The sequence below is a fragment of the Dromaius novaehollandiae genome, chromosome 8 (genome assembly GCF_036370855.1).
Source record: "Dromaius novaehollandiae isolate bDroNov1 chromosome 8, bDroNov1.hap1, whole genome shotgun sequence".
Lineage (NCBI taxonomy): Eukaryota > Metazoa > Chordata > Aves > Casuariiformes > Dromaiidae > Dromaius > Dromaius novaehollandiae.
Window position 1 is genome coordinate 19,675,472 of NC_088105.1, and position 16,384 is coordinate 19,691,855.

Below are 16,384 nucleotides of genomic sequence, written 5' to 3' on the forward strand. Positions count from 1 at the left end.
TAAATCAAATCCAAAGTTTATTTTTATCTGTGAATGGGACCTGAAATTGCCCAGTGCTTTGAGGCAGAATTACCTGAAGTTCTTCTTGAGAAGGAGCATATATCAAGAGAGTTTTGCATCACTGCATTTTTATTACAATACAGAATGCATCTGGTATACTGTAAAACTGAGAATCCAAGCCTGCTGACTGAGATGGGTGAAAATAAAAGGCTTTCTAAACAATTTCACTCTTGTACTTGCTATGGCAGATACTTTCTCTCAGGTTAGCTCTTAATCCAGTGTGAAATCTTCTTCCCCCTTTCTATCACACTGAGGTTTGACCGTATGTTTTGTTCCTTCATGTAGGGACACCTTCTTCCCCTCCATACGCTTACTGCAGGATGTCTGCTGGTCTGCCACTCACTCTGCCTGGTCAGTCTTGCACCCCAGGAAGTTTTAGCAAAAGCTCAAATAGGAGCTCTCAAGGGAAATGCCCCCTCCTCCTCCCTCCTGAGGGTTCCACCTGACACAGAATGCAGGACCCAGGAAAAGGTAATCGGGAATCTTCCTCTCTACCAATCTACCAATCTTTTAAAAATAAAATGCTACATATGGTATACAGCAGTGGAGGAAAAAAGAGGAAAAAATGCAATCGATACCATCTCAACATCATTCAGGAGAGATGACTGGCATGTAACAAGAATGGCAAACGTTCTAGACAGAAATGAGGCTTGGATGGATGAGTGCTGTTTAAAGTTAAAAACAACACATGAAGACATGGTACACTGTATAAATGGAAAGTGCTGTCCTTTGGAGAAATAATGGGTACATTCAAGATGCATTAAAATATCTACTTTTACAGATATAGCATCTTCAACTAGTGAGGCAAACTTTCATTTACAACTGAGCAATATGGATAAAGTTTAAATAGGTCCAGTGCTGTATTGAGGAAAATGCTAACTAAAGAATTTGTTCATTCCCACCCAGGAGGTCTGAAGTCTTTTGCTTACAGTGTTGAAAAGAAGCTAAATTTAGAAAAAATACAGACATAAATAAGTCCATGTAAATGCTTGCTGTAATGTGTAGAGGATTTACCACTTAGCACACAGTTTCAGACAGCCATTAAGACCTATTAAGTAAGGGCATACACAGAGCCTAGCAGTAGAAAAAGGGTACGTTTTAGAACTATGGCTTGTGAATAATCTTATGAACGTATAGGCCTGGATGAATGTTACACTCACACATAGGAAAACAAAGCTCTTGGCCTGCAGCTGTTTATCATCTCTCAGCACATAGCCAATCGTACTGCTCACCAAATTTTTGCTTCTCAGACAGTTAAGCAAGAGAAATAAATGTTCTAAACCTCTATGGAATTTTTTCTCGCTTTAAAGAAATACAAATAAGCCATATGTGATAATAAAATTTAACAAAAGAGTAGAAAGCAATGAGGAATTCATTAATAAAGACAATGTAAAGATGCACTCTGTAAAAAAAGCACTCTGGTCACCAAGACAACAGAAGAAATTACTGAAAAATGTGTGATAGCAATGAAAAGTCAATTCTCAGAAGTCACTGCAGTCTTCCTTGGACTAACTCACGAAAGGGTGAACAACTGTTAAATTCATTTCAATATTAGTGGAATAAGAGTTACAGCACACCTAAATCAACAGAAATATAATTTGAAATAGTTCTCTTTCTTTACAAAAAATACCTATATGTCCATATATTTTTAGCTGCATTCTAACCAGGTACATTAAAGCACACTCTTAAGTCAATATTTAAATTATACAAGAGATGTATTACATGTACAAACTAATTACATGATCAACATAAAATCAAATTCACAATGAAATCATGAGCAACATTCAAGCATAAAGGAAACAAGAACAGAATACCATTAATTTAAAAAAAAACTTTCTTAGTGCTTATCCACCAATTTTATAAGCTCAAAGACAACTGCCTTGCCATGCATATTGTAGTCCAGAAGTCTGGTATATCATAAGCCAAATGAGAAGCAAGATACTGCATGAAGACCACCAGCAGATGCTGTGACTGGGACCTGCCAGAGACAGAAACTTAGCAAATGAGGCAAGGAGGAAAGCAAGAGCATAGACTGAGAAATGTAATGAGAAGTGACACACTCGATACACTGTACTTTTGCCTTGGTCATGGAAATAGCCTAGGGCAGCCTAAGGTACTCCTGAAACCCAGGACACTATTCCTACAGGCAAATAACCTTCATGGCAGTAGATATGCTGTGGAAGACACAGTAAAGCACTTTGAGGAGTAGTTTTAATGACCATAAGCTTCTTTAATTTCTCCAATATGTTTGTTTTTTGCCTTCAAACTCATTTTTTTCAGCACAAGAAGAGAGATGGAGATGAAGGGAGCAACTTGATTATATTTAAATAATGCTTGTATAAAATACTGTTAATGTTTGTGGAAATATGATAAAGGGAATTTTATGAATAATTAAGTTACTCAATTAAAAATAAGTTAATGTGCTGGAATACCAGGGTGCTGGAAAAAGACTGAAACAGTTCCTTGGCAATTGATCAAGAAGCCTTGTCTTATAGAACAATATTAGCAAAAAATAGCTCATAAATCTGAAAGGCTGATTACTAAAGCTGTTGTGGGAGCTTTACTTTTTAGAGGAATATTGAATTAATGAGAAATAATACAAGGGGGGGGGTTAACTACTCTGAATAGAAGCATTTTCAAACCTAGCCTCTCAGGACAAGTATGATTATGTAGGTCACATATCTAAAATGACTTTTATGCATATTTCATTAAAACCCCATCTTTTCATAAACTATAGTCAGCAATAAACCCTCTTCAGATAGTATTCTCTCTATAGAACCTTAAATGAAAGATATTTCCATTGTGGTTACGGAGCTGTTAAGATGAGCAGTCAATAAATACAGAACCAGACCTGTCTTATTTTTAGATTATCCTTTTCACATAATAATAAAGAACCTCTTTTGTTCCTCACTTTCTCCATGCCTCCACCATCATTTTGAAAGTATAGCAATTAGACACTGGGCAGGATTCCTAATCTGCTTGTACTTTTGGAGAGTTCCTGGCAAACTGACAAGAATGCATTTTTATGTTCATCCAAACAATGATATTTTGATTCTGAGTTCACGTGTAAGGTTTTCAATGAAATTTTACAATTCTAAAGAAACTAAGGGGCAAAAATGAAGTTATTGAACAAAGACATTTAATTTTCTTTGTTTGCACCCACTTTTGCTGTTTTGAAATAGGAAACATTTTTATACCCCTTTTAAGTGCTTCTCTGCTTTAATTTTTGACTAGATTTCAGATTTTTTTTTCATCATAGTAAAACATCCTCTCCAGATTTATGCACATTAAGTGTTCTCGGTGAAAAATGTGTATCATCTTTTTATCACTCTTGTCACCTTTTCTTAGCTGGAAGACTGCTTTTACTTACAAGAAATGGTGGAAATGTATGGTCCACCAAGCAGCAGAAAATCTGATTACAATAAATTTAAATGGCCATTTTCTTCTTAATTTTAAAAAGCTAATGGGCAAGTTTAATGAACTTTTAATACACTCCTAACAGTTACACAGCTTGCACAGTGTAGGACCAGAGGGTTTATCAGCTCTTGTCATACATAATTCAAGCAAGCATTATAAAAACATGGTCTCTTAGCTCAGTAATTGGATGCATATAAATTCCTACTTTATCCAACACATTCTACTGGTGAACTAAACCATACTTCACTGCACGTCTTAAGAGCTGAAAGTCTACATATTGATTAGCTCTGCTACCTTGTCTACTTACAGTACTAAATAATTGCTTATAATATTTAAGTTTAGGAGAAATACAGTCCAGATATTCCTATACTCATGCTTTCATATACACTCAAGCCTAGATATATATAACAATAAAGGCAAAACTCTGTTCTTGTTAAATATGAAGAACTAATTTCTATCACATTTTGGGATATGTCTAGACTGTTATACTTTTGTGTCTGAAATGTCTGATTGAGTTTCTGAATTCCAAACATCAAAGAGCGCCAAAATTAATTCTCTGGCTATTTCTGCAGCTGAGATAAACCACAACAAATATGGCAATTTTAATGCCACGCTCGCACATCACTTTTACTCTTCCTTGAGCACTAGTTTAAGGAAAAGGTAGCTGGGGTTATATTGTTAACCAGACATGAGGAAAGAAGGACAACATGCAAGGAATATGGTCTAATCAAGCAGAAACAGTATTAATTCATCAGGGAACTATCCAGCACTGCCTCATATACCACAGATCATGATATCTTACCTATTTCCCTAGATTAGAAAATCATCATCAGTCCATTTGCCCACTGCTGAGACTGCACAGCCCTCCCATCGTAACCCTTTTCCCAAGTCCCTCCTCGTTATATTAACTCCACTCATCGTCTTCCCTAAGGAGCTTTTCATCTTTTAACTCCACTGTTCTCTAGCTTATTAAGGTTCCAGATCTCTTCTGACCAAACTGTGACAGTCATGTGTTACCTGAACTGTGACATTTTGAACCTTATCTTTTCACCAGACAAGACAGTGCTTTGGCTGGTAGGAATGTGCCAACCTGCACTAAACTGGACATGACAGGAAAGCCTCCGACCAAGGCTAATGCAGTACTTGCAGCTAACAAAAAAGCCCAGACACACACTAAATCTAAAGGAGGAAGGGTGAAAGCTACACTCTCAGTGTGGGATAGGTCTCTAGCTAGAGGAACAGGTTTTGTACCCACTGCACCTTGAATGTAAGAACTTGCTGCCCATATCATCTGTCCCTGTGATTCTGCTTCCCCACACCACCAAATCCTGCTAAGCGAGACAAAAACATGAGGAAATGTTTCTTATCTATCCCTTAAACCAACAACCTTTAAATTCATCTTTGTAACTCTACAAGTGCATGCCAAAATCTTCATATGTCTGAACGTGTAAGACTCCCTGGGATTCGTTCCCAAGCAAGAGATATGTCTTCCAAAGCAGCCCAGCTCTCTCCTGCAAGAATATGTTAAGTAGGACCTATGGTTGGGTCTGATACAACCAAGTGATACTGGCTTCAGCAGCTTCTCTTAAATCATTTTTCTCCATAGGAATTCGTATTACTCAGGAGACCTCACATCAGCACAGTCGTGTAGTGGTTCATATACAACAGAACAGGGAAGAAATTTGAACAACTTCAGAGCTACAAGGCGTTCATCAGCTAAAGCTTTGCTCCCCTAGGGCCATTAAGCATCTACAAAAGAGTGAATAAAAACATGAATTTTCACGGGTCTGCTAATGCAAAGACCTGATTGCTCTACATGTAAGTGTACGGATACCCTTTATGCTTAACTTTCACATTTTGCTTGTGATGATAAGCTTATTTTTGCTTATTTTTCATATATTCTCTGTATTTAGTGTATTTAATCTGGCATAGAAATTGCTCATAGTCTGCCCAAGACAATATGCCACACTTGGAGAGCAGATAAAATTGGAACATTGAGCTTTCATTTAATCTCTTATTTAATTTGTAATGATCTAGACCACTGCGGGTTGAAGGAGTGCCATATCAATATATAAAATCAGAAAAAGAGTGCAGAGAGCATGCCTGCTACATCAGCAAGATTGTGCCTGACCTTGCAAACACATAAGCAGTGACTGGATACAGTGTAGGCAGCTTATCACAGAGCTCATGGGAAATAGACTTTTTTCTAGCAATAGCTCCTCTAAAATGAACAGGGGAAACAAAACATCCCATGCATCCCACTGTTTTTCACTAGCTAAACACTAGCCCGTAGATCTTGAAAATGATTCAACTCAGTCTCTCATTGTTCCCAGCTGACTTGCTCCATAGCTCTTAGCTTGAACCTAGGAAAGAACCCAGAAGACAAAACTGCATTAGCTCTTATTTACACAATTGAAAAATGGGGAGGTAAACTCATCAGTTTGACTTTGGAGACAAAAAGTAAGAATTGAGTAAACTTTCCAATGTCCAAATTAGACATGAGTAAATTGTATCTAGCTGTACTTACTCTTCGCTACACCGAAGGGAAGTTCCATCTTTGCCAGCTCAGGTCATACAGTTTCTGAGGCTACTTTATGACAGCAATACAGCAGGTGTGCTTTAGTGCAGAGGGGCTGCTTCTTTCACTAAGCCATTTGATCAAACAGCATTTGTTCCCTAAAAGGCTAAGACAGCAAGGACAACAAAAACATCAACACTGGTGTATTTTCCTATGTAAGGAATATGTATTCATTATCCTAGCATTTAAACTAACTTTTAATATCATTGTAGTTTATGCAGTCTACAATTTAAAGCTCTGAATAACAAACAGCAAAATTTTATGTAAGTACTTCTAATAGCTTCCGCTTTTAGCCTGGGTAGCTGTGCCATCTTTACAAAGGTTTGTTTTCTTATGCAAAGCTTCTTGAGAAAGCACCTACTGCTTATATCTGATTTTTGTCTTATATGAGTTCTTTTGATCCTGCTTTGATCTTCTTCTTTTAGTCAGTCTCCCAGAATAGGCAACTCAAGTCACATTAAAATCCGGAGCATGTTTCTAAAAGCTATCATTTAATCCTTTGGAAAAAAAGAGATTGTTAAAAAACTTTTTGCAAGATTTCTGTAGAGGTTTGAAAGAGGATAGCCTCAAATAGTTTTTAATTTTTAGAGCAGTGTCAATGTATTACTCTCAAATAATTTTCTAAATCTATTTGGGCAAAACATCTTGATTTAGAAGACTGAATAATAAAATCAAGAGCCTTTAGTTCAGCATTTTCAAACACAATCCTAATATGTAGAATGCCTGTCAATCTTATTTAAGTGAAGATAGTTCTTTGTGAAACTACATTTTAGAATATAGCTAACAAACATTCCTACAGAATCTAACTGAATTAGGGTACAATGCGTATAATCGAACCTAGTCGTGCTACTGTTTCAGAGGTAATGTTACTCTGGTATCTGAAGTATAGCTCAAATGTGTTTAAACACATATGATAGCTAAAGGTCCATAAGGTAATAGAGTACAGTACTACACTCTATTATATGTTGTCACAGAGACACTTAGTATATATACAGGTATCTATCCATTTGATAACAGATAAATAAATTCCAGGTATTTTTCTAAGCACTTGTACATAAAATCTGGATTATTTAACACAGTACCAAAAAAACTCAGGTCACAAACCCCAACTGAAGATTTTCCTCTCTGGAGAGAGTATGATAAAAGGTTTAAGAAACCTTGTCTTTCAAAGTATCCGCACCTATTCCAAGAATACCTCAATATCATAGGCATAAGAGACACCCTGGGCCCATGACACATGTAGAAGCACAGATATGCAGACCATCTAGGTAGCAAGTCAAACAGAACACTTAAATGTAAGACCGTCTCTCCAAGGGCAGTATTACTGTAGGCCTGTTCTCTGTACTGCCACTACTTTTTTCCCAAAGCCGGCATCAACTTAATTTCTTTGACACCTCTATTCCTCTTTTAAGTTGGATGACATAGTCTTATCCTTTATCAGTCTGTTACTCCAGCAGTTCTATGAAAAGCATCACATTTTTTCCCCTGGAAAATTCTTTTTGGGGGGGATTGATATCGAGGACTATCGATAGATATGGAATAGGACAGGCATCCACGCCCCTTGCTATGGAGAGCTATCGATGACATGAGTCCATCCATGCGCAACGGGAAGAACATCAGCCCCAGCCCAAGAGCTAAACGTGCTCACCAAGATTGACAGCTATCAAAAGAGATGGACAGGCATCGATAGCGCGACGCATCAACACTTACCCGTGCCCATCCATATGGATCCATACCCAAGCTTATGCAAATCAAACAGCATCGATGCCTCCCCACAGACAGCACCCTCGACAGCAAGAGCCATGTCGCTCGAGAGGTCAGTGGGCTCACACAGCTATCACCGGAGAGCGGAAGCGATGGTCAAGCGAGGGATATTGAAGACTCTGGATGCCTTCGGGGCCTCTGCCCTTACTCTCTCTCCTAAACCTAACCCTAACCCTAACCCTAACCCTAACCCTAACCCTAACCCTAACCCTAACCCTAAATCTCACCTCAGGCAGCACCCGAACCGCAGCCCAGCAGCCCCATTCCTGGCCCTGACAAAAAAGTTGCCCTGCCATCAGTCTTGATGCAGCCCCACCTTTCCTTTCGCATGCCCTTTGCAGCCCCACTCCACATCGGCCTCTACGCTTTCTCTCTCTCCTAACCCTGATCCTAACCCTAACCCTAACCCTAAATCTCGCCTCAGGCGGGGCCCAAACTGCAGCCCAGCAGCCCCATTCCTGGCCCTGACAAAAAAGTTGCCCCGCCATCAGCCTTGATGCAGCCCCACCTTTCCTTTCGCATGCCCTTTGCAGCCCCACTCCACCTCGGCCTCTACGCTTTCTCTCTCTACTAACCCTAACCCTAACCCTAACCCTAAATCTCGCCTCAGGCAGGGCCCAAACCGCAGCCCAGCAGCCCCATTCCTGGCCCTGACAAAAAAGTTGCCCTGCCATCAGTCTTGATGCAGCCCCACCTTTCCTTTCGCATGCCCTTTGCAGCCCCACTCCACCTCGGCCTCTACGCTTTCTCTCTCTCCTAACCCTAACCCTAACCCTAACCCTAACCCTAAATCTGGCCTCAGGTGGGGCCCAAACCGCAGCCCAGCAGCCCCATTCCTGGCCCTGACAAAAAAGTTGCCCTGCCATCAGTCTTGATGCAGCCCCACCTTTCCTTTCGCATGCCCTTTGCAGCCCCACTCCACCTCGGCCTCTACGCTTTCTCTCTCTCCTAAACCTAACCCTAACCCTAACCCTAAATCTTGCCTCAGGCGGGGCCCAAACCGCAGCCCAGCAGCCCCATTCCTGGCCCTGACAAAAAAGTTGCCCTGCCATCAGTCTTGATGCAGCCCCACCTTTCCTTTCGCATGCCCTTTGCAGCCCCACTCCACCTCGGCCTCTATGCTTTCTCTCTCTCCTAACCCTAACCCTAACCCTAACCCTAACCCTAACCCTAAATCTCGCCTCAGGCGGGGCCCGAACCGCAGCCCAGAAGCCCCATTCCTGGTCCTGACAAAAAAGTTGCCCTGCTTCAGTCTTGATGCAGCCCCACCTTTCCTTTCGCATGCCCTTTGCAGCCCCACTCCACCTTGGCCTCTACGCTTTCTCTCTCTCCTAACCCTAACCCTAACCCTGACCCTAAATCTCGCCTCAGGCGGGGCCCAAACCGCAGCCCAGCAGCCCCATTCCTGGCCCTGACAAAAAAGTTGCCCTGCCATCAGTCTTGATGCAGCCCCACCTTTCCTTTTGCATGCCCTTTGCAGCCCCACTCCACCTTGGCCTCTACGCTTTCTCTCTCTCCTAACCCTAACCCTAAACCTAACCCTAAATCTCGCCTCAGGCAAGGCCCAAACCACAGCCCAGCAGCCCCATTCCTGGCCCTGACAAAAAAGTTGCCCTGCAAGTAGTCTTGATGCAGCCCCACCTTTCCTTTCGCATGCCCTTTGCAGCCCCACTCCACCTTGGCCTCTACGCTTTCTCTCTCTCCTAACCCTAACCCTAACCCTAACCCTAACCCTAAATCTCGCCTCAGGCAGGGCCCAAAATGCAGCCCAGCAGCCCCATTCCTGGCCCTGACAAAAAAGTTGCCCTGCCATCAGTCTTGATGCAGCCCCAACTTTCCTTTCGCATGCCCTTTGCAGCCCCACTCCACCTGGGCTTCTACGCTTTCTCTCTCTCCTAACCCTAACCCTAACCCTAACCCTAACCCTAACCCTAACCCTAAATCTCGCCTCAGGCAGGGCCCAAACCACAGCCCAGCAGCCCCATTCCTGGCCCTGACAAAAAACTTGCCCTGCCATCAGTCTTGATGCAGCCCCACCTTTCCTTTCGCATGCCCTTTGCAGCCCCACTCCACCTTGGCCTCTACGCTTTCTCTCTCCCCTAACCCTAACCCTAACCCTAACCCTAACCCTAACCCTAAATCTCGCCTCAGGCGGGGCCCAAACTGCAGCCCAGCAGCCCCATTCCTGGCCCTGACAAAAAAGTTGCCCTGCCATCAGTCTTGATGCAGCCCCACCTTTCCTTTCGCATGCCCTTTGCAGCCCCACTCCACCTCGGCCTCTACGCTTTCTCTCTCTCCTAACCCTAACCCTAACCCTAACCCTAAATCTGGCCTCAGGTGGGGCCCAAACCGCAGCCCAGCAGCCCCATTCCTGGCCCTGACAAAAAAGTTGCCCTGCCATCAGTCTTGATGCAGCCCCAACTTTCCTTTCGCATGCCCTTTGCAGCCCCACTCCACCTCGGCCTCTACGCTTTCTCTCTCTCCTAAACCTAACCCTAACCCTAACCCTAAATCTTGCCTCAGGCGGGGCCCAAACCGCAGCCCAGCAGCCCCATTCCTGGCCCTGACAAAAAAGTTGCCCTGCCATCAGTCTTGATGCAGCCCCACCTTTCCTTTCGCATGCCCTTTGCAGCCCCACTCCACCTTGGCCTCTATGCTTTCTCTCTCTCCTAACCCTAACCCTAACCCTAACCCTAACCCTAACCCTAAATCTCGCCTCAGGCGGGGCCCGAACCGCAGCCCAGCAGCCCCATTCCTGGCCCTGACAAAAAACTTGCCCTGCCATCAGTCTTGATGCAGCCCCACCTTTCCTTTCGCATGCCCTTTGCAGCCCCACTCCACCTTGGCCTCTATGCTTTCTCTCTCTCCTAACCCTAACCCTAACCCTAACCCTAACCCTAACCCTAACCCTAACCCTAACCCTAAATCTCGCCTCAGGCAGGGCCCAAACCACAGCCCAGAAGCCCCATTCCTGGTCCTGACAAAAAAGTTGCCCTGCCATCAGTCTTGATGCAGCCCCACCTTTCCTTTCGCATGCCCTTTGCAGCCCCACTCCACCTTGGCCTCTACGCTTTCTCTCTCTCCTAACCCTAACCCTAACCCTGACCCTAAATCTGGCCTCAGGCGGGGCCCGAACCGCAGCCCAGCAGCCCCATTCCTGGCCCTGACAAAAAAGTTGCCCTGCCATCAGTCTTGATGCAGCCCCACCTTTCCTTTCGCATGCCCTTTGCAGCCCCACTCCACCTCGGCCTCTACGCTTTCTCTCTCTCCTAACCCTAACCCTAACCCTAACCCTAACCCTAAATCTCGCCTCAGGCGGGGCCCAAACTGCAGCCCAGCAGCCCCATTCCTGGCCCTGACAAAAAAGTTGCCCTGCCATCAGTCTTGATGCAGCCCCACCTTTCCTTTCGCATGCCCTTTGCAGCCCCACTCCACCTCGGCCTCTACGCTTTCTCTCTCTCCTAACCCTAACCCTAACCCTAACCTTAAATCTCGCCTCAGGCGGGGCCCGAACCGCAGCCCAGCAGCCCCATTCCTGGCCCTGACAAAAAAGTTGCCCTGCCATCAGTCTTGATGCAGCCCCACCTTTCCTTTCGCATGCCCTTTGCAGCCCCACTCCACCTCGGCCTCTACGCTTTCTCTCTCTCCTAACCCTAACCCTAACCCTAACCCTAACCCTAAATCTCGCCTCAGGCGGGGCACGAACCGCAGCCCAGCAGCCCCATTCCTGGCCCTGACAAAAAAGTTGCCCTGCCATCAGTCTTGATGCAGCCCCACCTTTCCTTTCGCATGCCCTTTGCAGCCCCACTCCACCTCGGCCTCTACGCTTTCTCTCTCCCCTAATCCTAACCCTAACCCTAACCCTAACCATAACCCTAACCCTAAATCTCGCCTCAGGCGGGGCCCGAACCGCAGCCCAGCAGCCCCATTCCTGGCCCTGACAAAAAAGTTGCCCTGCCATCAGTCTTGATGCAGCCCCAACTTTCCTTTCGCATGCCCTTTGCAGCCCCACTCCACCTTGGCCTCTACGCTTTCTCTCTCCCCTAACCCTAACCCTAACCCTAACCCTAACCCTAACCCTAAATCTCGCATCAGGCGGGGCCCAAACTGCAGCCCAGCAGCCCCATTGCTGGCCCTGACAAGAAAGTTGCCCTGCCATCAGTCTTGATGCAGCCCCACCTTTCCTTTCGCATGCCCTTTGCAGCCCCACTCCACCTCGGCCTCTACGCTTTCTCTCTCGCCTAACCCTAACCCTAACCCTAACCCTAACCCTAACCCTAAATCTCGCCTCAGGCGGGGCCCGAACCGCAGCCCAGCAGCCCCATTCCTGGCCCTGACAAAAAAGTTGCCCTGCCATCAGTCTTGATGCAGCCCCACCTTTCCTTTCGCATGCCCTTTGCAGCCCCACTCCACCTCGGCCTCTACGCTTTCTCTCTCTCCTAACCCTAACCCTAACCCTAAATCTCGCCTCAGGCGGGGCCCAAACCGCAGCCCAGCAGCCCCATTCCTGGCCCTGACATAAAAGTTGCCCTGCCATCAGTCTTGATGCAACCCCACCTTTCCTTTCGCATGCCCTTTGCAGCCCCACTCCACCTTGGCCTCTACGCTTTCTCTCTCCCCTAATCCTAACCCTAACCCTAACCCTAACCCTAACCCTAAATCTCGCCTCAGGTGGGGCCCGATCTGCAGCTCAGCAGCCCCATTCCTGGCCCTGACAAAAAAGTTGCCCTGCCATCAGTCTTGATGCAGCCCCACCTTTCCTTTCGCATGCCCTTTGCAGCCCCACTCCACCTCGGCCTCTACGCTTTCTCTCTCTCCTAACCCTAACCCTAACCCTAACCCTAACCCTAAATCTCGCCTCAGGCGGGGCACGAACCGCAGCCCAGCAGCCCCATTCCTGGCCCTGACAAAAAAGTTGCCCTGCCATCAGTCTTGATGCAGCCCCACCTTTCCTTTCGCATGCCCTTTGCAGTCCCACTCCACCTCGGCCTCTACGCTTTCTCTCTCTCCTGACCCTAACCCTAACCCTAACCCTAAATCTCGCATCAGGCCAGGCCCAAACTGCAGCCCAGCAGCCCCATTCCTGGCCCTGACAAAAAAGTTGCCCTGCCATCAGTCTTGATGCAGCCCCACCTTTCCTTTTGCATGCCCTTTGCAGCCCCACTCCACCTGGGCCTCTACGCTTTCTCTCTCTCCTAACCCTAACCCTAACCCTAAACCTCGCCTCAGGCGGGGCCCGAACCGCAGCCCAGAAGCCCCATTCCTGGCCCTGACAAAAAAGTTGCCCTGCCATCAGTCTTGATGCAGCCCCACCTTTCCTTTCGCATGCCCTTTGCAGCCCCACTCCACCTCGGCCTCTACGCTTTCTCTCTCTCCTAACCCTAACCCTAACCCTAACCCTAAATCTCGCCTCAGGCGGGGCCCGAACCGCAGCCCAGCAGCCCCATTGCTGGCCCTGACAAAAAAGTTGCCCTGCCATCAGTCTTGATGCAGCCCCACCTTTCCTTTCGCATGCCCTTTGCAGCCCCACTCCACCTCGGCCTCTACGCTTTCTCTCTCGCCTAACCCTAACCCTAACCCTAACCCTAACCCTAACCCTAAATCTCGCCTCAAGCGGGGCCCGAACCGCAGCCCAGCAGCCCCATTCCTGGCCCTGACAAAAAAGTTGCCCTGCCATCAGTCTTGATGCAGCCCCACCTTTCCTTTCGCATGCCCTTTGCAGCCCCACTCCACCTCGGCCTCTACGCTTTCTCTCTCCCCTAATCCTAACCCTAACCCTAACCCTAACCATAACCCTAACCCTAAATCTCGCCTCAGGCGGGGCCCGAACCGCAGCCCAGCAGCCCCATTCCTGGCCCTGACAAAAAAGTTGCCCTGCCATCAGTCTTGATGCAGCCCCAACTTTCCTTTCGCATGCCCTTTGCAGCCCCACTCCACCTTGGCCTCTACGCTTTCTCTCTCCCCTAACCCTAACCCTAACCCTAACCCTAACCCTAACCCTAACCCTAAATCTCGCATCAGGCGGGGCCCAAACTGCAGCCCAGCAGCCCCATTGCTGGCCCTGACAAAAAAGTTGCCCTGCCATCAGTCTTGATGCAGCCCCACCTTTCCTTTCGCATGCCCTTTGCAGCCCCACTCCACCTCGGCCTCTACGCTTTCTCTCTCTCCTAACCCTAACCCTAACCCTAAATCTCGCCTCAGGCGGGGCCCAAACCGCAGCCCAGCAGCCCCATTCCTGGCCCTGACATAAAAGTTGCCCTGCCATCAGTCTTGATGCAGCCCCACCTTTCCTTTCGCATGCCCTTTGCAGCCCCACTCCACCTCGGCCTCTACGCTTTCTCTCTCCCCTAATCCTAACCCTAACCCTAACCCTAACCCTAAACCTCGCCTCAGGTGGGGCCCGAACCGCAGCCCAGCAGCCCCATTCCTGGCCCTGACAAAGAAGTTGCCCTGCCATCAGTCTTGATGCAGCCCCACCTTTCCTTTCGCATGCCCTTTGCAGCCCCACTCCACCTTGGCCTCTATGCTTTCTCTCTCTCCTAACCCTAACCATAACCCTAACCCTAAACCTCGCCTCAGGTGGGGCCCGAACCGCAGCCCAGCAGCCCCATTCCTGGCCCTGACAAAAAAGTTGCCCTGCCATCAGTCTTGATGCAGCCCCACCTTTCCCTTTGCATGCCCTTTGCAGCCCCACTCCACCTTGGCCTCTACGCTTTCTCCCTCTCCTAACCCTAACCCTAACCCTAACCCTAAATCTCGCCTCAGGCGGGGCCCGAACCACAGCCCAGCAGCCCCATTCCTGGCCCTGACAAAAAAGTTGCCCTGCCATCAGTCTTGATGCAGCCCCACCTTTCCTTTCGCATGCCCTTTGCAACCCCACTCCACCTCGGCCTCTACGCTTTCTCTCTCTCCTAAACCTAACCCTAACCCTAACCCTAAATCTCGCATCAGGCGGGGCCCGAACCGCAGCCCAGCAGCCCCAATCCTGGCCCTGACAAAAAAGTTGCTCTGCCATCAGTCTTGATGCAGCCCCACCTTTCCTTTTGCATGCCCTTTGCAGCCCCACTCCACCTCGGCCTCTACGCTTTCTCTCTCTACTAATCCTAACCCTAACCCTAACCCTAGCTCTAAATCTCGCATCAGGCGGGGCCCGAACCGCAGCCCAGCAGCCCCATTCCTGGCCCTGACAAAGAAGTTGCCCTGCCATCAGTCTTGATGCAGCCCCACCTTTCCTTTCGCATGCCCTTTGCAGCCCCACTCCACCTCGGCCTCTACGCTTTCTCTCTCTCCTAACCCTAACCCTAACCCTAACCCTAAATCTCGCCTCAGGCGGGGCCCGAACCGCAGTCCAGCAGCCCCATTCCTGGCCCTGACAAAAAAGTTGCCCTGCCATCAGTCTTGATGCAGCCCCACCTTTCCTTTCGCATGCCCTTTGCAGCCCCACTCCACCTGGGCCTCTACGCTTTCTCTCTCTCCTAACCCTAACCCTAACCCTAACCCTAACCCTAACCCTAACCCTAACCCTAAATCTCGCATCAGGCGGGGCCCGAACCGCAGCCCAGCAGCCCCATTGCTGGCCCTGACAAAAAAGTTGCCCTGCCATCAGTCTTGATGCAGCCCCACCTTTCCTTTCGCATGCCCTTTGCAGCCCCACTCCACCTCGGCCTCTACGCTTTCTCTCTCGCCTAACCCTAACCCTAACCCTAACCCTAAATCTCGCCTCAGGCGGGGCCCGAACCGCAGCCCAGCAGCCCCATTCCTGGCCCTGACAAAAAAGTTGCCCTGCCATCAGTCTTGATGCAGCCCCAACTTTCCTTTCGCATGCCCTTTGCAGCCCCACTCCACCTTGGCCTCTACGCTTTCTCTCTCCCCTAACCCTAACCCTAACCCTAACCCTAACCCTAACCCTAAATCTCGCCTCAGGTGGGGCCCAAACTGCAGCCCAGCAGCCCCATTGCTGGCCCTGACAAAAAAGTTGCCCTGCCATCAGTCTTGATGCAGCCCCACCTTTCCTTTCGCATGCCCTTTGCAGCCCCACTCCACCTCGGCCTCTACGCTTTCTCTCTCCCCTAACCCTAAGCCTAACCCTAACCCTAACCCTAACCCTAAATCTCGCCTCAGGCGGGGCCCGAACCGCAGCCCAGCAGCCCCATTCCTGGCCCTGACAAAAAAGTTGCCCTGCCATCAGTCTTGATGCAGCCCCACCTTTCCTTTCGCATGCCCTTTGCAGCCCCACTCCACCTCGGCCTCTACGCTTTCTCTCTCTCCTAACCCTAACCCTAACCCTAAATCTCGCCTCAGGCGGGGCCCAAACCGCAGCCCAGCAGCCCCATTCCTGGCCCTGACATAAAAGTTGCCCTGCCATCAGTCTTGATGCAGCCCCACCTTTCCTTTCGCATGCCCTTTGCAGCCCCACTCCACCTCGGCCTCTACGCTTTCTCTCTCCCCTAATCCTAACCCTAACCCTAACCCTAACCCTAACCCTAACCCTAAACCTCGCCTCAGGTGGGGCCCGAACCGCAGCCCAGCAGCCCCATTCCTGGCCCTGACAAAGAAGTTGCCCTG

At 48.0% G+C, this 16,384-nt stretch overlaps 2 long non-coding RNA genes across 4 annotated transcripts in view; both read right to left on the bottom strand.

Annotated features, from left to right (window-relative positions):
* Positions 1–16,384, bottom strand: part of LOC112989846 (uncharacterized) — a 385,773-nt gene that overhangs the window by 159,787 nt on the left and 209,602 nt on the right. The window lies entirely within an intron of this gene.
* LOC135329031 (uncharacterized) lies at positions 1,348–7,884 on the bottom strand. The gene is made up of 3 exons (XR_010390181.1): positions 7,766–7,884; positions 6,005–6,161; positions 1,348–5,840 (listed from the first exon to the last, which is right to left on the bottom strand). It is a non-coding gene; the product is annotated as an uncharacterized LOC135329031 (long non-coding RNA).